Below are 21,133 nucleotides of genomic sequence, written 5' to 3' on the forward strand. Positions count from 1 at the left end.
ATCATTTAATCATACCCGTTGATTGTGGTCCTTGCTAATGAAGATCCTGTTTATGAGCAGAATGTACAGAGAAATGTAATTCTGCATATTTATAATTTATGTATGTTATTTTTTTTAATACACAGTCCTGCAGTGAAACATGTACAGAGACACGTTCAGCTGAAGTTCTGTCTTTCTCAGAAACATTAAACTCGACGAACACATTTTTTCTTGTTCACACTGCTGCTGCTGTGAAAGCTGAAAAGAGACCAAACACAAGTGAAGCTGATTTATCTGAGTCGAACGACCACAGAGCTGCTGGCTGTGATCAAGATAAGAGTCAACGTGTTCTGCACAGGATGAACATGTTGACTCTTTCTGACTTTGTTTTTAGCACCTTGGACTGTGAGAAACAGCATTTTGTTCATGTATACTCAGTATGTGGATGAAATATAAATAAATAGAATAAATTAACTTGATTTCAGGACGTCACACAAGCTGAATTATTTACTGTGTTACAGTGAAACTTTGAATTTAAAATTTGTATTTTTTATTTAAAGATCCATATAAAATATTGGTGTCACTTCAATATAAACATAACGTGACATGGGGAAAACATTTTTTCCTTGTGTGCTTTTGCAGATACAAGCTTCATGAACTGAATTCACTGATCTGCAGCTACTCAGGAATATGAGACTCAGGGTCGGCTGGTGAAAACAGTTCTAGGTGGGGCTGAGCCATATTCAGTCAGTTTCAGGTAACATCCCTATACAGTTTAACACATACTGCAGGACACCAGCACTCTGTCAAGTAGTCAGTGATTGTTTAATGCCACTATTAAAAAGTTGAGGTATTCTTACACAAAAACATAAACAGTCTATTGCACAAACAGTAACATTAGCAGTGGTGGATGAAGTATTCAGATGCTTTACTTCAGTAACAACATAAAAGTATAATATAAAAACAGATGGGAGAAGCATCTCATTGAGACCCTACATGATGACAAACATTTACATTTATTAATCTAGCTGACGCTTTTATCCAAAACTGTTAGTACCCTTCACTTTAGTTTAACTGTCCCTAGGGTCAAATTTTTTCCAATCTTTTCTAGGGGAACATTAATTTTTGTCGAGGCCAGTTTCATTAAATTGTTTTTTTTTATTTATTAATCTGTTGAACCACAATTCAAAAGCAATGTCTGATTTTCATCAGTTAATTTTCAGTAAATCTTTATTTATTATTGCATTTATTATATTTTGTCAGTTTCGAGTTATTTCAGGGACCATTGTGGGTTTTTCTTTCTTTCATGGAACAATACCAACAACTTCTACAACTGTGTGTTGTGTCTTGCACAGGTACACAATGGTGTATATGTCACAGTGATAATTGAAATCGGGTTTCCCAAACCAAAGATGTGTCTTCTCACGGCCCCATTGCCACCCCATGTGTAGGATGTTTAAAAACATCTTACATTGTCAAATATCAGCATACAGCTGAAGACAGACATGTAAAAGTCCAAAACTTTAACTGGAATGCAATTCACATTTTGGCAGTATATTTCTTGTTAAGACTGCTGCTGCTGTGAAAGCTGAATATAGATGAACATGTTGACTATTTGTGAATTTATTTTAAACACCATCGACTGTGGGAAATGGCATTTCATTAATTTGTATACTCAGTGTGTGAATGAATAACAACAAACAAACTTGAACTTGATGTCAGGACGTCAAACAGACTACTAAATTATAAGGTTTATGAAAGTGAAATCCAAATATGAGTCAAAATATTGACTTATATAAATATTAATATAATATTAAGATCCATGTCAAATGGAAAAGAAAAGGGTAGTTTACAATTTACATTAAACAAACAGATCAATAAAAGAGTTTGAGTACGCTTAGATGTGTTTATCAGAGCATTTCCAATTCATTCATATTATATCTTTATTTTCATTAACAGTCCTGCAGTGAAACATGTGCAGAGTCAGGCTGAAGTGTTTTTATCAGAAAGAGGAAACGACTGCAGAGCTGCTAGCGTCTGTTAGCAGATTCACCACAGGACACAAAACAGACTCACATGCAACAAACACAAGGGTGTGAATTTAATCTAACAGTTGGGGGGAGGGGGGCAGAAAACATAAAATTTCTCAAGCGAAATTTCTGAAAGGGACACAAATAATACAGCCAAAATTGTACTTGTGTAGGATACATGTACACAGAGGGAAGTCTTACTGCTATTATTAGTGTAGCATGGAGGCAGTGATGTTACCAAATAGCCATGACTTTTTGTACTTTTCTCTGTCTTTATATCTGGCCAACAACACAAAGCAATAATTGTTTAAATATGATTAAGGTTCATAGGTTCACCATCGGTCATATTATCCTAATTATCCTAAGCATCTTCCACATAGTATTTTAGGTTTCCTCTGGGACAGAGGCCGTCTCTTAATATTGATCTGCTGCTGATCTGCCACTGAACATCATACTGAGCAAAACCCAACACAACAGTAGATCTACAACATTAACCTAACATCAGTTCACACACAGGATTATAGCTGTACCAGCTGAAATAAGAGATGCACTAATGATTCTAATTACTGATTATTTAAAGGTCTGACCCGCTGATTCCACTTCTTTCTTTCTGACAACTATAACTGACAAACATCTCTGCAACTTTTCTTGATTGGATATTTTTATTAGGATCCCCTTCAGCACCAGCATTAACATTACAAATAAAATCTAACACATTTTTGGGGAGACATTTTAAAATACATTAATTAAATATTTAATTGAAAATATTTGAAAGAATACATTACCCTATTTCTAGTATTTTATTTCTAATCTCACTGATTTAAATCCGTTAGGGCTGAGAGGTTTTGTAGGCCCCCGATAAAAACAATAAAAATATGTAAGTTTTGTCTATACTTCGCGCAACAGTAAGCATGATCGGTGTGCGTACAGTAAAGGCAGTGAGTCACTGTATGACCGAAATCTATGCATTTTCTTGTTATTTCTGAGTTTTTATTATTATGTCCATTCTTGTTTTAATCTTTGCCTGTGTTTTTGTTTAGGTTTGGTTAGTTGATCATTGCCTCCTTATTCTCGGTTGTATTTGGTTTCACGTGACCTTGTGTATTGTTGCTAGCTATACTTCCTGTTTTATTTTGTATCAGTTTCATGTGTTTTTTGTCTAGCTTTGTTTCCTGTCTGCTTGATTGCTTATGTGTCTCATCTGTGTTAATTGCCATGCCTGCTTGTGTGTATATATTGCCCAGTTACTCAGTTCTGTTTAGTCCTCGTGGTGTCATCGTCTTTTGCTGAGTGTTCCTGCCTGTTCTTTGCTTCATGGATTATTCCTCAACTAACTTTTCTGCATTTTGGATTTTTTCCCCGTTTGGATTACTCTGTTTCTTGGATTGCCCCTTTTGTTTGGACTCTCATCTTGTGTTCACGTAAGCTTGTTTAGCTTGTTTGAAATAAATCTTTATTTGCACTGCCACCTCCTCATCAGTGTCTGCAACTTGTGTCCACACCTCTGTTCCTCTGTTCCTGCGCTCGGCCTTTTCTGATAAATATATTTACAGGTTACACTTTATTTGGATAATCTGCCTACAGATAGATTATTTGATGAGATTCATTTGTTTCACTAATAAAATAATTTTCTACACCACTGTGGTTAAGGTTTGTTTATAATTTCAGATAACAGTACAGGCTACTATAGCTTACCATTAGTAACCTAATATTCCAGTTGGACAAAACAGTTTAATTTTTGTGGGTTTCTTCAGTCATTAAACTATTGTGCACGAAAAATGCTCTACATGGTGCTCAGTCTCTCATTTGTTTATGCAAAGTACTAACTTCCCAGTAATAATAATCGTGCATACATGCATTTGCTGTAGTGCCTCCAACCTTCTTTTAATGTCCCGCCTCCTCCAGGCTGTGATTGGTTGGTTTGCGAAAAGTGACTTTGACGAGCTTGACGCACACAGCTGGATAAAACGCTCCCGATCTCCCTGCAGAGATCAGCAGGCGAGAGGAGAGAACAGGTGAGTGGCATGTCGAGCACAGAAAACCTGTTCTGGAGACGGCAGAGGAGTTCCGGTGCCGGTATGCCGAAGAATAAAACGTAAAAGGGACAGTACCGATGAATACCAACACACTTCAAGCACAATCGCAAGCTTTTATATTGTGAGGAATAACTGAAGTCATCTTGACCAGTAACGTTAGCTTCGTAACGGAGCGTTCAGGCGCGGTCAAACCTGCACAGCAGCTGGTTTATGAATCCAGCGCCAGCTTCATGTGTAAAATACAGCGCTGTGGATGAGAGGAGAGGTGACTACTGGAAGACAAGATTTCGTATTTAAGTTTCTGTTCTGCTCGCTCAACAGTTGTTTGATAAATAGCTATTAAAACACATTCGGAGAAGATTTGAAATGTTGTTTTTTTTTCTCAATTCTGATCATTTTGGTGCTGGTGTTTTTTGTTATGGCAGAAAATTGTGTCCTCTTACATTTAATCTTTTATGTATGATCTTTTCATATTATCATTATTATTACTGTTAATGTTATAGATATGTATTGTGTTTTTATCCTTAACCTTTCTTCTCCTATACTCCTTATGTTGGTCTGTCCACATTTACTAGGGTTTAGGTCTGAGCTGTGAGATTGTTTTGGTGTTTTCCTCTCTTGTTGTTCCTCTCATCTCCTGGAATGTTCATTCAAGGCTGAGAGAGAATCTCTGTTCCCCAAAACACAGAAATCTAGACAGTGTAAATGATGATGCATCCCTTTGCTCGGGGGCCAGACGCCCAAAGGTCTCTGGACCAGCTGTATATGTGTTTTAGTACTTCTCTGTTTATTCTCTTTTGTTAAATAAATTCTTCAAAGACAACTGTTGGTTGTAACTCAATTCTTTGCTCAACCCCTCACCAGGAATATAATTTCCACAACAATTTGGCACCCCAGATGGGACGGACGAGGGATTCGGACTGAGGCTGGCTTAAAATCCTTCCTGCAGGGAGAAATTGTGTTCAGCAGAGCCCTGATCTTCGCTCCGATCCAGGAAGAAAAGGAAAAGAACTTACACGGTGAGAAATGAGTAGATAATTGAGGGAAACGATAAAAAGAGTGAGATTGAACAGAGTCTTATATCTCTGAGTGATTTGCAGGACCCTTTGCCCGCTTGTAAACTGACAAGGGGGTGCAGAGTGGGACTGGATCAAAGTGGCACGTGGACAGACGTGTCCTGGTTTTCTCTGTGGCGTCCGAGGGTTTTTGGGGTTTCCAGCTGATAAGTTAGGTTTGCAGCGCGTAGCCTCAGACTTAACCGAACTCAGTGGACCCAGATATCGCTATGGACCCGAGTACAGACTAGCTAGAGAGAGTAGACTATGGCATGTGTCAGAGTAAAGTGGAGACTGAGTCTGAATCCACTCAGTTGTTTCACCAGAAATTGATGACTAAAATATTAAACATTAATGGGACACTTTGATAAGTGGGTTGAAATGGGTTTCCTGCAAAATAGAAGCTTTAGCCTAAAACTATTGAACCAGCTAAAGACATGTTTGGAGAGAAAGGAGAGAAAATGCAATAGAGCGTGCAGCCCTGTCCAGAGGAAAGAAAATAAAAATTCTGCAATTCAGATGGGTAGGCTAGAAGAAGACAAGATCTGAGGCTAAGGAAAGCTCAGAACTGAAAACTGATTAGCCTATTGATTACTGATCAACTGATATTTCTTCTTTAACTGAGGTACAAGTCACGGAATCTATTCTGGCTGATCCAGTCCTGGACTCCACTCCTCCTCCTCCTCCTACATGCTCCAGTCCCAGATCCAGTCCAGTAAGAAGAATATGCCATGGGTGAAGCTGCTGCTGAAATCTGACCGGGCAGCAACAGAGAGATGCGAAACCAAAAAATTAAACATCCACTGCTGGTGCACAGAAGGAAATGTGCTCCGGTCCAGTAAAAGTACCTCCATTTGAAGTATGCTGAGTACAGCAAAGGACAGTCCAGAATTACCTGGACTAAGTTCTGCCCGCATGATGCAGGCCAGCAGCTGAACAGCAAGACCAGACCGGATCATGTAGGACTCTCCTAGTCCGCATGACCATCACTTTAGGACTACAGTGGTCTGAAGCGAGACGCAATGAGACCCTGAAAGTTCTGAGTTTGATTAGTCCAGAAACTGCTGCTGGATTAAGGAAGAGTTGTATGTCACAACATGGAAGACAGACAGCACGAAAGAGCATGCTTAACATACACAATATCTACATGTAAAATCTTTCTATATTTGGTTCACAGGAGTTTGAACATCACTATGGTACATCGATAAGAATCCAGAAGGGACAAATGGTTCCGTTTAAGCCATTTATTGCCACTATTCACACATAAGCATCAGGAGATGATGAGGCTTGACGGTTATGGTTTTTTTATCACGCACAACCATAGATAACCGGGACAGCAAGGGTGGTGCCTGTTTTGGCACGGATTGCTGAGGTTCTGAGTACCGGTGAATTGGTTCCAATAACATCTTTTCCATACACCATGGGTAGACATTCATTCAACATGACCACATGTCTGAGGTGCTAACTGAATGACAGTTTATAGCTATAGGTTTCACAAAGTCTAATTTGATTTGGATGAGTTGACGATTCTAAATGATATCTACTAAACAAGAAGCGCTTGAATGTATTAAACATGTTTGTTTGTTTGTTAGTGATTCAAAGTTTTCAATTCACTGTTGTAGGCTGGAGTCACCATCCCATGTGATGACTCGCCTGCCCACTCCCACAACTTTCTATTAAAGGAAAATCGGTGGGGAAGGCCAACCAACAGAGCACAGAGTGATAGAGTGTTGTAGACCAACTAGCAGTAAATGGTGCAGTGCATCATTTACTAGGTCTCAAAATTTCACACAACCCAGTTATTGATTACATAAAATGCCACACATTTCTCTGTTGGTGATTCGGCAGAGGACTGGTTAAAATTTTACATTAGCCACGCGACTGGTTGGTTTCGTTCTGCAGTCCATCACAAGAAGCATGCTGAGATGACCATCGTTTGCTAAAGCGGATAGCTCTCAGTGGCCACACACAAGGTTAGTCTGTCTAAATTGCAATCGGAACAGACAGGATAAACCGGGGACATGTGATCACAGTGAGAGTACGTCTCTCTCTCCTACAGCGTACAAGCCTTTTCCATCTATTCCAAAACTGTCATCACCATAAAGAGGTGATGACTGTTTTGTAGACAAAGGATCCTAATTATTAACAAAGGTTAAAAGAGAGATGAATATCTCTTCCATGATTCATGGTGAAAAACAGTGCACTTGACCGACTTGAAAGACAGGTACCTGACCTGTTCTGACACTACATCTTGGGGAGAAACCAGATGCCTGGTGCTTTGTTGTCCTGTTGCTTATTATTTTGTTGTTTATTTTATACTGAACTGGATGTTTGTGTGTCTGCACCCATTTGGACAGATTCCCACAGGAGAAGCCAGAAGAAGAAGGCTGCCAGCTCATTCTACAGTGGGTACGGAAAGTATTCAGACCCCTTTAAATTTTTCACTCTTTGTTTCATTGCAGCCATTTTCCAAAAATCAAAAAAGTTCATTTTATTTCTCAGTAATGTACACTCAGCACCCCATCTTGACAGAAAAAAACAGAAATGTAGAAATTTTTGCAAATTTATTAAAAAAGAAAAACTGAAATATCACATGGTCATAAGTATTCAGACCCTTTGCTCAGTATTTAGTAGAAGCACCCTTTTGATCTAATACAGCCATGAGTCGTTTTGGGAAAGATGCAACAAGTTTTTCACATCTGGATTTGGGTATCCTCTGCCATTCCTCCTTGCAGATCCTCTCCAGTTCTGTCAGGTTGGATGGTAAACGTTGGTGGACAGCCATTTTCAGGTCTCTCCAGAGATGCTCAATTGGGTTTAAGTCAGGGCTCTGGCTGGGCCATTCAAGAACAGCCACGGAGTTGTTGTGAAGCCACTCCTTCGTTATTTTAGCGATTAGCCAGGATATCCCTGTACTTGGCCGCATTCATCTTTCCCTCGATTGCAACCAGTCGTCCTGTCCCTGCAGCTGAAAAACACCCCCACAGCATGATGCTGCCACCACCATGCTTCACTGTTGAGACTGTATTGGACAGGTGATGAGCAGTGCCTGGTTTTCTCCACACATACCGCTTAGAATTAAGGCTAAAAAGTTCTATCTTGGTCTCATCAGACCAGAGGATCTTATTTATCACCATCTTGGAGTCCTTCAGGTGTTTTTTAGCAAACTCCATGCGGGCTTTCATGTGTCTTGCACTGAGGAGAGGCTTCCGTCGGGCCGCTCTGCCATAAAGCCCCGACTGGTGGATTGCTGCAGTGATGGTCGACTTACTACAACTTTCTCCCATCTCCCGACTGCATCTCTGGAGCTCAGCCACAGTGACCTTTGGGTTCTTCTTTACCTCTCTCACCAAGGCTCTTCTCCCCCGATAGCTCAGTTTAGCCGGACGGCCAGCTCTAGGAAGGGTTCTGGTCGTCCCAAACGTCTTCCATTTGAGGATTATGGAGGCCACTGTGCTCTTAGGAACCTTAAGTGCAGCAGAAATTTTTTTGTAACCTTGGCCAGATCTGTGCCTTGCCACAATTCTGTCTCTGAGCTCTTCAGGCAGTTCCTTTGACCTCATGATTCTCATTTGCTCTGACATGCACTGTGAGCTGTAAGGTCTTATATAGACAGGTGTGTGGCTTTCCTAATCAAGTCCAATCAGTATAATCAAACACAGCTGGACTCAAATGAAGGTGTAGAACCATCTCAAGGATGATCAGAAGAAATAGACAGCACCTGAGTTAAATATGAGTGTCACGGCAAAGGGTCTGAATACTTATGACCATGTGATATTTCAGTTTTTCTTTTTTAATAAATTTGCAAAAATTTCTACATTTCTGTTTTTTTCTGTCAAGATGGGGTGCTGAGTGTACATTACTGAGAAATAAAATGAACTTTTTTGATTTTTGGAAAATGGCTGCAATGAAACAAAGAGTGAAAAATTTAAAGGGGTCTGAATACTTTCCGTACCCACTGTATGTTGTTGAATCTTATTGTTTAACCCTTTCAAAACATGGTCCAGAAGGTTGCTCATGTGTGTCCCAAGGGACCACGTGGGCAGAAGGGGGGAGGTTGAATAAGGACTGAATTAACTGAACTAACAGATTACAGTGACTTAATGCTTTTAACCGTTCTTTTTAAAGAGGTGGTATTATGCTTGTTTTCAGGTTCAAAATCTTAATTAGGGGTTGTACCAGAACAGGTTTACATGGTTTAATTTTCAAAAAACACCATATTTTTCTCATACTGCACATTGCTGCAGCTCCTCTTTTCACCCTATGTGTTGTACGCTCCACTCTTGAGCTACAGAGTGATGCATCTTACTTGACATCTTCCCAGGTAAGGACTACTAGCCAATAAATTCTTCAAAGACAACGGTTGGTTGTAACTCAATTCTTTGCTCAACCACTCATGAGGAATATAATTTCCATGACAAATTTCCTATGGTGCTCGCTGAAACCTCTTTGTGGGGCGCCAAAAATTTCTCTATGCTGGAAAAACCCGGACATTCTGAGAGGCTGTCATATCGTGCTTCCCATGTGGGTCACTTGTAAATTGGATCAATCAGCAGCCAAAAACATGAATGGACAGAAATGCAACAAACTACAAAACTATGTGATTATTTATAGGCCTATGATAGGCCCCTTGTCTTCGTAGGCATTGGGGCTTAAGCTCCAGTAAACCCGTGCATTAAAGCGGGCTTGTGTGTGGCTGTGACAATAGCCAGTTACTGTCTGTGCCGCTGTGTGCATGACGTGAAACACCCATAGACTGTATATAAAAACGGACGTAGCATCCGTAACGTCACCCCTAGCGTTCTGAAGAGCAGTTTTGAAGCCCGAATTGGGTGGAGCTGGTCGTCGCCATCTTGGCACTGCATCACTGCGCGTCACTCCCGGATATCCATAAATGGGCAAAGAGGCGGGTCATGGGTGGAGCTGAGGTGACGTGTTGCTGAAACCACTCCCACCTAGCTCAACATGAATGAGTTAGCTCACGCTAAGGAGCTAATGCTATATGCTACTTTGCATTAGCAGAGGTAGCTTCTGCACACCCGGTGCTGTATGGTGGAGGTTGGAACCTGTGGCCGTGTTATTACCAGTTTACAGTCATTACCAGCTAGTCAAGGTAAGACACCGGAAAATATTAAAATAACTCACATATCTGTTGACATTATACTTCACAAGGTTTTAAATGCTTTTTAATATATAAATGTGGTAACGTTAACGTTATTTTGCAACACTAACTAACTAACTATGAATCAGTTATTAATTACGTTAACGTTTACTTACACCTCAAATGAACAATTTGAAGCAAATCAGTTAACCCTTTTACATAACGTACAAACATACGAGTCGTTTATTTAGACGTCACCTCTGTATATTACTTGTAATAAATATAATAAGCTAGCAGTGTCATCATGTAACTAACTATCCTTAGTTATATGATGGAAGCTATAGATCTTGTAAAACGTTAGCCATGGCTGCTATCACATTAATTAATTCCCCACACCGCTATTTTGAGTAACTTTGCTGCTGTTGGCAGGGCTATGTAAGATTATTGCCTGGAATAGGACACTTGAGAGAGAAAGGTACTTTTTATAGAAGATTTTAGCTGAGGATCTGATGCCTCCACGCCTGCTACTCAAAGCTTAAACTGTAACGTTACTAGGACAACTTGGCTACTGGACATTTGACAGCTGATATAAAATTGTCTTAAGAGGACAACACAAAAACATGTAAAGACTTAAGATCATCGATCTTAAGTATCGAATCATCAATCGTCACAGAGTTTTAACGTCATTTCTGGGCCTACATGGATCCCTCCATGGAGGCTTTGGTTGGCGTCACTGTCTGATCTCTGTTTTACCCCCTTGGGAAAAGCAGGCAGTGGACACTGTGAGGCCAGAGAGGAGGGACTCAAAATGTTTCTAAAATTAAAACACACTTTTATTGCCCCATTTACGTTTATATTGTTTTACTACTTACACAATTATTAAAAGATTTATAGCAGGGGACAACCTTCAGATGGAGAGGGTCCAGAATCAATAAAACATTTAGCAGTTACCTTTGCTGCGTCTGATTGGCTGCTGTAGGTGACGTGATATTTTGACATCACTGTATGTGATGTCATCTGTGATGTCATCATCTCCAGCTTCTACTTCAGCAGCTGAATGAACCAAAAGGAGCAGAAATTTAAATCAAGAAAGATCATGTGATTCGATCAAAAGCTCCACAGCTCACTAAATGGACCCTGTGGTGAGATTGTTTTATTAACAACAGCAATGTGATTTATGAGAATCCAGATGGACGTCTGACTGAAAGAAACAGTTTGTAACTTGTTATTATTTGTACATCCAGAAGTGTTAATAGAAATGTGTCAACAGTAAAATGTGACTTTAACTGTGAACTGCAGCACATGGAGTCTGTGACCAACCTTTAGGTTTCATATGGAGGCATCGTCTCACCAGCAGAACCAGAAGAACCAGAAGAACCAGAAGAACCAGAACACAGAAAGTCAGAACAGCAGACAACAACACAGAGAGAGGAGGAGAGGAGGAACCAGCAGGAAGGGTGGTTGAAGGAGGACTTGTAGTGGTGGGTTTCACTGAAATGAACAAGAAATTATAATAAAAGGCACAGAAAATAAAACTCTCACAGATTTCACTCTTGTTTCTTTGCAGATTGCAAAGTTAGAAATGTTGTCTCATCATGAATCATCTCTGCTGTCCTGAAACCTGCTGAACTCAATGTAGAAAACAAAACAAGGTCAGTTTGAGAATTATCTTTGAGCTCCTCACCTGTGACAGAGATCCAGCTGGATGGAGACTCTCCACGACCGCTGATGTTACACTTGTAGAGGCCTTCATCAGACTTGTTAACATGGTGGATGGTCATGTGACCTGTAGGCTCAGTCCTGATGAGGGAGCCATCTTTATAGAAACCAGCTGTGAGGTTGGAGGGAGGGGTCTCTGTTTTACAGTGCAGAGTGACATCATGTCCCTCCATCACAGGGAGGACAGGACTCTGCAGGATCACTGGTCCACCTCAACACAGAGACAAACTACAGCATTTCATCATTTACACACAGCTTCATCAACACTAACTCCACAGTCTGATCTTACCAGTGACAGTGATGTTGATGGTGTTACTGGTTGCTCCCTCTCTGGACTCACACCAGTAAACTCCACTGTCCAATGGGGCGATGTAGCTGATGTTACAGGAAGAACCAGCTGATGTTCCCCAGCCAGCTCCACACTGAGTCCTGGATCCTCTGGTTGTGTTCCTCCTCAGCGTCCATCCAGCAGAGCTGTCGTCCTCCTCACAGCTCAGAGAGACAGACTCTCCTTCAAACAGCTGAGAGCTGCTGGGACTCACAGTCAGAGAGGCTGGAGGGGATACGTTACATTTTTAGTGAAATGACCAAATGTCTCACAGTAAAATCTTGACACTTTGTTGGGAACGACAGGATATGCTAAACTAATCAGCACCATGTGGTTGCTGACACACTGGGCAACAGTATTTTTTTTTTTTTTTTTTTTTTTTTTTTTCTTAAACCTGTCCTGCCCAGCAGCCTGGTATAGAGTATAATGACCTGGATACCATATTGTGCCAGACAGATTTTACTTTAACAAGAGAGTATTAAAATACTCCTTTGTCTGTTTTATTATTTATTTAATTATGTATTGATTTGTCACCGGGCCGGACAGGGGGGCAGACACGGGGATGGGGGGGGCACAAACAGACAGCACAGAGAAAGGACAACACCTGCAAGAGAAGGGGGAAAGGGGGATGGAGGGTGGGGACAACAGGGAAAAGCTGTGGGAAACACCAATTGCAGAAAGCAACGAAACCTGCAAGAGAACAGAGAGGGGGGCTTGGGGAGGAGAAAAACAACAACAAACAAACACAAACAAAAAAAACAATAAAAATAATAATAATAGTAAAAGAAAACCAGCCGAACAGCAGCAATAAACAGCTGACATATTAATGACATATTAAGACAACTAAGAGAACAATGAAAACAAGAAACAGTCACACACACTAAATAAGCAACACAACACAGCCACGAGAGCTGGAATAATAATTAATTTAAATAAGTAACTGAAAGAAAGGCATCAGGAATAATTCTACCAGGGACAACCTAAGTTTGTTTGTGTCTGTGTGGGTGAATGTGTCTGTATGTGTGTGTATGTACATGTGTGTGCGCATAAGCCTGTTAAAGAATGTAGTTGTTAGAGAGAGTGGGACGCCACGACTGTAACAGGCAGGCAAGAACCCCAGTAGCCAATAGGGGTGGAAGAAAGAAAAAGAATAAATCAAATCAAAAAAAAACAAAGACTCCCAGATGCACCGCGATGCAAACGCAGAAGACCCTGACCCAAATGCCAGTTGACAACATAATGCCGACGGAACGCAAAAGAGGAAGAGCAGCGCCCGGACCGACCGCGGCGCAGACACAACATAGACCAGTGGCCTCCCCCATCCAGCACCCCACCGCCGCGCAGCAAACAACCACAATGCCCAAATGCCACGCAATCATCAACACCAATGCACAAGTGACGAGCCCAACGCGCACACTGCGCGAGCACAGCGACACCCATGCCCAGCAGCCCCCCGCGAATCCCGCGTGCGAGGTCGGGCAAATGAGAGAGAGCAAACGGAACAACACGACAGCGAAAGCCAGCGGAGAGAGACACCAGCAGCAAGTCCCAGCCCGGCAGCAAACGCGCCGCACAGGTCACCGTGCACCCGCCAATAAAAGTCCACCGTCCCCCCAACCGCCGGAAAAAACTAAGGCCGCCGGCGCCAGCCGACATCCCCCATGCCCAGCGCGCCCCCGGCCGCCATGCAACACCAGCCAAACCAGCAACGAGGCAAAATCAACTAGCTCAGCTGCATGCCACCAACAACCCATCCATCCATCAAGGGCCGAGAACTCCAGGCACAAACCCAGAACAAACCGGAGCACAGCCCTGCCCCGCACCCACACTGCACATCCCGAAAACTAACTATAAACCTCAGTATCCAGAGGGGTCCAACAACTGGCCGACAGAGAAATGGGCAAGCACGGATCCGAGGCCAACGAAGCAAAACAGGAACGCAAACAGGTCCCTCCAAGCCAACGAGGAGATGCCTCCCCCGGACTCCAACGCACAAACTAAACGCCCAGCAGCCATCCAGAGACCCTGCCCAGGGAAAAAGTATAATGCATCAAGATGCATCGACAATCGCCCCACAATCCCACCGCAGACCCCCACCCCCAGAAGCCAGGACACCCTGCGACCCCCCAAAGCGCAAAGGACCCCAGACCGCATGTCCAGGGAGAAGCTGTACCCCGCCCCAAGGAAGAACAGCAGAAAGCCGTGCCGGGAATGTTGATTAAACCATTGTTTGTATCCTCTTTGTATTGTGAAGAAAACTGACACCTCTTTGTTTAGTGTTTTGTTTGGACTGTTTCATTGACACTTAAGATAGGGTGTCAACCATTTCGTAGACAAGTCCTGTTGTTCTCTATGATTAGTTTAGATTGAAGTGGGGTTTCACGTCCGGGATTGGCGCTCTTTTGTTTGACCAAAAGCAACATAGAACAGTAAGGTACACACTTCCTAATTGGGTGACGAAGAAGTTTTTTTTTTTTTTTTTCAGTATTTTTTAACAGCACAGTTGGCTTGAAGTAATTAGCTCAGGGAAAAGGACCAGTCTTATATTGTCATTAATTATTTCCAACCAGCCCAGAAATACAAATAGTTTTTTAACCATTTGTTAATTATTAAAAACAACAATAATGGAAATAAAATATATTTATCATTTATTTCATTTATATTGTTGGACAGAATTAAGGGAGGAATTGATGATGACTGACTGAAGATTCAAATTTTGCACCTGCTGCATTATGAAGATTCACTATATTTTCTGGATGTGATATTTATTTGTTAAATTGAGTTATTTATGTCATGTACTTTTAAATTTAAGGTGCCCTTCCAGTCAAGAAAGTGGAATGCAGACATATAGGGCTGCCCTACATGCTGGAAAATAAGTTGTCTTTAAGTGAAATCTAAAAGGTTAAATACTTCCTATAAGAGCAGAAAATTGTTTTATTATTTACTTATAATCCTTTACACAAGTACTTACAGGAGTGCTATTTTCTCCTTTTATTCTGTTTATATATTGTTTTAAATCTTTAACCTGTTCCCTTTTTATTATTGTTTTGTTATTTCAGTCTGTCCACATGTGTGGGGTTTAGGTCAGGGATGTGGGGTTGTTGATTGTTTTCCTCGCTAGCTGCTCTTCTCCTTCCTTGACTGGGACCAGTCAAAGATCTTTTGTTCTCCAAAACATAGAAACCCAGACTGTGTAAATGATCATGCAGCCCTTTGCTCAGGGCCAGATGTTAGTGACGTAGTACTTCTCTGTTTATTCTCTTTTGTTAAATAAATTCTTCAAAGACAACAGTTCATTATAACTCAATTATTTGCTCAACCTCTCACCAGGAATATAATTTCCACCACAGTTCCCTGCATGTTTTTATCACAGGTGTAATAGTTAATAGTCTTTGACCTGTTTGACCATAAATGCATCACAGCTTGGTGCTCTTTTCTCAGACAGCCTGAGACTGCCTGCGAGAGACTTCTGGGAGACTGCGGCTTTGGTGATTAAGTGGCACCGCCACCGTATGGCACTGCGCTGGTGCCTTGACAGCCGGATGCCCCTGCCGTGGCCTATAAGTACAGGTGGTAATGCACCTGTGTCAGTCTCTTTCTTACCTGGACTGGGCATTTTGGCTGTTGGTGACAGTGATCCGGCGTTGTGGTGTGCTGTTGCGAATGCTGTTACATCTGTTATGGCCTGCAGCGCAACAGTTTAGCCGGTGGTTAATACCCCTAAACCTGCAGCGTCGGTGCACGCGACGTTGCTCTCGGTCCGTGTGAGCGAATCGTTGCTGTTGTTGTTTTCAATCTGGCCTTTGGCCTTTGGCTGGTTATGTGTGTGCGTTGTGGAACCGTGGAGGTGATCTGCTGCACTGCTGCCTCGGCGGGGGTTTGAACAGCGGCTTGGTCTGTCTCTCTCGTGCCTCGACTTTGGGTGTCGCTCTCTCTCCCCCTGTGGGATTGCCCTCTGCCTGGTCGGCCCAGTTCCGGCTGTGTCTTTGCTCTAAGCGGGCTGCCGGTTTATACGTTTTGATTCATTTTGGTGTGTTTTGCTTTATCCTTTTAGCCACTGTGTATTTTAAATGGTATATTGTATATTAAATTAGGCCCATACTTTCAATTTTATTCAGTAATGGCATGCCTTCTTAACTAAATGTAAATGCTCCGTACAGTCTTTTCGACCACTCAAAGCGCTTTTACACTACATCTGCATTCACCAGTCACACACATTCCGTTTGAGCCTAAGTGCTCAAACGGAAACTAACATTCACACTCATTCATACACTGGCGGAATAGCCGCCAGGGGCAATTCGGGGTTCAGTATCTTGCCCAAGGACACTTCGACACGCAACCGGGGGGAGCCAGGATTGAACCGCCGATCTACCACCTGAGCCACAGCCGCCCCACAGTATATAGCTAGTATATGTAGTTGGTGTGGTTTCTTTCTTTTTGCTAAGTTACTTTTGGTTTGTTTTTTTTTAATTAGTATTTTGTTAAAATTATTTGTTTAAATGTGAAACACTCTCTACCCTGGCCTTATTTCATACGAACCTGTGTGACCTATCAATATTTCCTAGGGCGAAATTCCCTAGGTGGCGTTGTTAACTTATTTAAGTTAGTATTACGCATTTAAATAGAATCACACCCTCGTCTTGCTACATTCACACGCTTGGGAAAAACCGTGGCTATTGTACACAAAACGGCGATTTTGCGTGTGTATGATACACTGCAGTTTGCAATAGCGTTGCAACACAAAGGAGCCAGTCGACATGCATATATTCACTGACTTAGGTTTAGGCACTAACTTCTGTGACGGGGGGGCGTCATAACCAAGCTGTACAATAGCCATGGTTTTCTCAAAGTGTATATACGAAGCATCAGAACAGGCTGGTTTTTAGAGACTGTTGTCTTGTTAGTTTTACTTAAGTCTGTTTCTGAATAGTGTAAATGTTCATTTAGTTAGTAAATGTTAAAACATTCTCAGTATGTGTTAGTGTCTTTTTGTGTTCAATCTCTTTAAAGAAAAAACATTTTATATGACCAGAAAGCATTATGCAAACAGCTTTTGAGTGTCTTTTGAGTTCACTCACCTCCGCTGGTCCTGTAGCTCAGCAGAGAGATCAGCACTGAAGAGAAACCAGAGATTTAACATAAAACCAGACAGATAACTGAAAAACTTACTGCTCCAATAATACTGCAAAATCTTCCAGCCCTAAATGAATGCACCATGTGGATGTTAAATGGTTCAGATTGAATAAAGAAAGATAAAAAAAACTACTTTTCCTGTAGTGATCAGTCTAACGGGTGAATAATAACAGTTTACAGTTATTTAAGTATAATTAGATTGTACTTACAGAGCAGAAAAGACGTCCGTCCCATTGCACCACTTGGTGTTATGAAATCAACAGTCCAGTTAAACTCTCCTCCTTCCTCTTTGTGGGGTAGTGACTGTGTGGGTTTCTCTCCTTCATTTAAGAAATGGGTCTTTTTTCTTCATGCGCACAACAGATGATCAGGAGACAGGGGCCCCTACACAAAGTGTTTACATGCAGGAAGTGACAGCGTTGCAGGATTAACATGAAGTTGGTTGATTTAAGAGGTCTGAGATCACTATGAGACAGATTCATTAGAAACAAGGCTGTAAAGTTCCTCAGTGGAATTTCTCTCCACTCTGTAAATATCTGTGTGATGAAGATTTCACTTTTTAAGATCTCCAAAAATATTTTGTAAAACCAAACCTTCCTTGGTTTCTCTCTTACTTATGATGTTGTTGCAGTGACACAGATGTCCTGCAGGAGTCAGTGCCTCGACCGGTTGGGGGGTGAAGGGGAGAGAGAGAGAGAGAGAGAGAGAGAGGGCAGGAGAGGAACAGAGAGAAAAAGAGAGGGATGGAAGGAGAGAGAGGGGAGGGAGGCAGCCTACACACTATACACACAGGTACAGACAGTAAAGGTGATGTTGCTATAGACTAAATGAAAAATGGTACAGATATTTATAGTAGTGTTAATGATAATAACAATAGGATGTGAGAAATACATTATAAGTTGCTGATTTTTAGGATTTCACTGTAATTAACTTGTGAGAAATGAGCATTGGTCACATGGTTTTTATTCCTAAGCAAAAGGTTGTCTGATTTACAATAAACATCTGCTGGCATGTAGGTGAGAGTTTTAACATAGACCAATCAAGAGACAGAGAAACATCTGATGCCACATACATTTGCATTTCCTTTTCTTAGCTCAGGAAGAGTTTTTGAGTGTATGCTAATACTCTGCCATTTGTTTATCCTTCATCTACCATTTGCTGGCTGTTGTTTGCTTTGTACTTGTTCTGTACTTAAGAGAGACCATAAGAGGAAATGCTGAGTTCGGGAGAGTAACCGTGCATTCTCTCCATGGCCACGTTACATAAAGAAATGATTCAACACATCTATTTGACTCCGTATTCTTTGGGAAGGAATTATTTTCCCTGACAAGGACTAGTAACAATAGTTGTAGCAGAGGGTGTCGAGCAGGAACACAGGGGCAGCAGGTGACTCGCAGCCACAGATCCAGACTCCACAGCTCTAGAGCCAGTGTAGTATCCAATACTTATGCATTTGACTCATAATAGTTCAAAATAGCACCGTATCCAACGAAGGTTAAAGTCAAGGGCAACTGGACTTGGTTGAAGATACTGATACTTTTCCAGTATCTTCAACCAAGTCCAGTTGCCCTTCACTTTATGATAGCACTGTAGCAGCAAGACAGAGGGTCAGTGGCCTTCTACGGGGAGAGCAGTGATTGGTGGTTATGTAGGGAGTGAACCCTTCTATAGAATTTGACCTATAACCCCTTGTTTTGTTATCCTCAAGATAGTACTGTACCCTTCTATGGGTTTGACCTTTTACTTTGCAGACTCAAACCCTCCTATGGTACCTAACAGATACCTAAACATGTCCTATATAAGCTATGTTTCATGTACAGAGAGACAGAGTGGCCATCGGGCTGGGTCATTCTCCAAGCTGCTGCAGAGCTTGAAATTGATGCTGAACTCTGATTTAATAAAATTTTTATGATCAAGAACAGTGTCAAGCAGATTTCTTCTCAACACATCATCGCAGCATTATTGTTCAGACACCACACAAGAAATGCCTGCAGGAAGTGATAGGAGGAGAGAGGAGAGTTACGAGAAAGCACAAGACTACCGGAAAGGGGAGAAGTTGTGTTAGTAACATGCAATAATGGGATGAGGTTGCATACAGAGGGAGAGAAAGTAGAGGAGAGAGGAGCTCAGTGCATCATAAGATGTCCTCCGGCAGTCTAGGCCTATAGCAGCATAACTAAGGGATGGTTCAGGACTACCTGAGCCAGCCCTAACTATAAGCTTTATCAAAGAGGAAAGTCTTAAGCCTACCCTTAAATGTGGAGATGGTGTCTGCCTCCTGAACCCAAACTGGAACCTGGTTCCACAGGAGAGGAGCTTGATAGCTGAACGCTCTGGCTCCTAGTCTACTTTTGGAGACTCTAGGAACCACAAGTAACCCTGCATTCTGGGAGCGCAGTGCTCTGGTGGGGTAGTAAGGTACTATGAGCTCTTTAAGATAAGATGGTGCCTGACCATTAAGAGCTTTGTAGGTAAGAAGATTGATTTTAAATTCTATTCTGGATTTTACTGGAAGCCAATGCAAAGAAGCTAAAACAGGAGAAATATGATCTCTTTTCCTGGTTCCTGTCAGAACACGTGCTGCAGCATTCTGGATCAGCTGAAGAGTCTTAATGGACTTTTTCGAGCAGCCTGATAATAAGGAATTGCAGTAATCCAGCCTAGAAGAAACAAATGCATGGACTAGTTTTTCTGCATAATTTTTAGACAAGATGTTCCTGATTTTTGCAATATTACGTAGGTGAAAAAAGGCGGTCCTTGAAATTTGCTTAATGTGAGACATAAACAAACGTCCTGATAAAAAATAACTCCAAGATTCCTCACAGTGGTGCTGGAGGCCAGGGCGATGACATCAAGGGAAACTATATCTTTAGATAATGCGTCACGGAGGTGCTTAGGCCCCAGAACAATAACTTCAGTTTTATCCGAGTTTAACATTAGAAAATTACAGGTCATCCAGGTTTTAACATCCTGAAGGCACATTTGAAGTTTAGCTAACTGATGAGTTTCATCTGACTTGATGGATAGATATAACTGAGTATCATCTGCATAACAATGAAAGCTTATGGAATATTTCCTGATAATATTGCCTAAAGGAAGCATATATAAAGTGAAGAGGATTGGTCCGAGGACAGATATGAAATGGAAGAGAAATGGAAGGTTAGATATAGGTCTATAGTTGGCTAAAACATCCGGATCAAGTTTGGGCTTTTTCAGAAGAGGTTTAATTACAGCTACTTTAAAGTACTGTGGTACATAGCCTGTTGATAAAGATAGATTGATCATATCTAGTATAGAGGTGCTGACTAAGGGTAAAACATCTTTAAGCAGCCTAGTCGGGATGGGGTCTAAGAGGCAGGTTGATGGTTTAGATGAAGAAATTATTGAAGTTAGTTGGTAAAGACTGAGGGAAGCAAAACAGTCTAAACATATATCTGGTTCTACAGCTGTTTCTAAGGTTCCTGAGTTTAGAGATAAGTCGGTGCCAGTTGAGGGCAGGTCTTGGTGAATTTTGTTTCTAATAGTTTGAATTTTATCATTAAAGAAGTTCATGAAGTCGTAACTACTGAGAGCTATGGGAATACTTGGCTCAATAGAGCTGTGACTCTCTGTCAGCCTGGCTACAGTGCTGAAAAGAAACCTGGGGCTGTTCCTATTTTCCTCTATTAATGACGAGTAGTACGCTGCTCTGGCATTACGGAGGGCCTTCCTAGAAGTTTTAAGACTATCTTGCCAAATTAAACGAGAATTTT

General features: G+C 41.5%; 1 protein-coding gene and 2 long non-coding RNA genes across 4 annotated transcripts in view; all 3 read right to left on the minus strand.

The window, feature by feature from the left end:
• LOC119911718 (titin-like) overlaps nt 1–21,133 on the minus strand; it is a 305,379-nt gene that overhangs the window by 220,266 nt on the left and 63,980 nt on the right. The window lies entirely within an intron of this gene.
• The window catches only part of LOC119911721, a 62,092-nt gene that overhangs the window by 13,556 nt on the left and 27,403 nt on the right, over nt 1–21,133 (minus strand). The gene's annotated exons all lie outside the window — the stretch shown is intronic.
• On the minus strand, nt 12,429–17,788 carry LOC119911727. The gene is made up of 3 exons (XR_005446012.1): nt 17,591–17,788; nt 17,327–17,362; nt 12,429–12,473 (listed from the first exon to the last, which is right to left on the minus strand). It is a non-coding gene; the product is annotated as an uncharacterized LOC119911727 (long non-coding RNA).

The sequence above is a fragment of the Micropterus salmoides genome, unplaced genomic scaffold, assembly GCF_014851395.1.
Source record: "Micropterus salmoides isolate LMB-PRFRI ecotype aquatic unplaced genomic scaffold, ASM1485139v1 Ms_hic_scaffold_2, whole genome shotgun sequence".
NCBI lineage: Eukaryota > Metazoa > Chordata > Actinopteri > Centrarchiformes > Centrarchidae > Micropterus > Micropterus salmoides.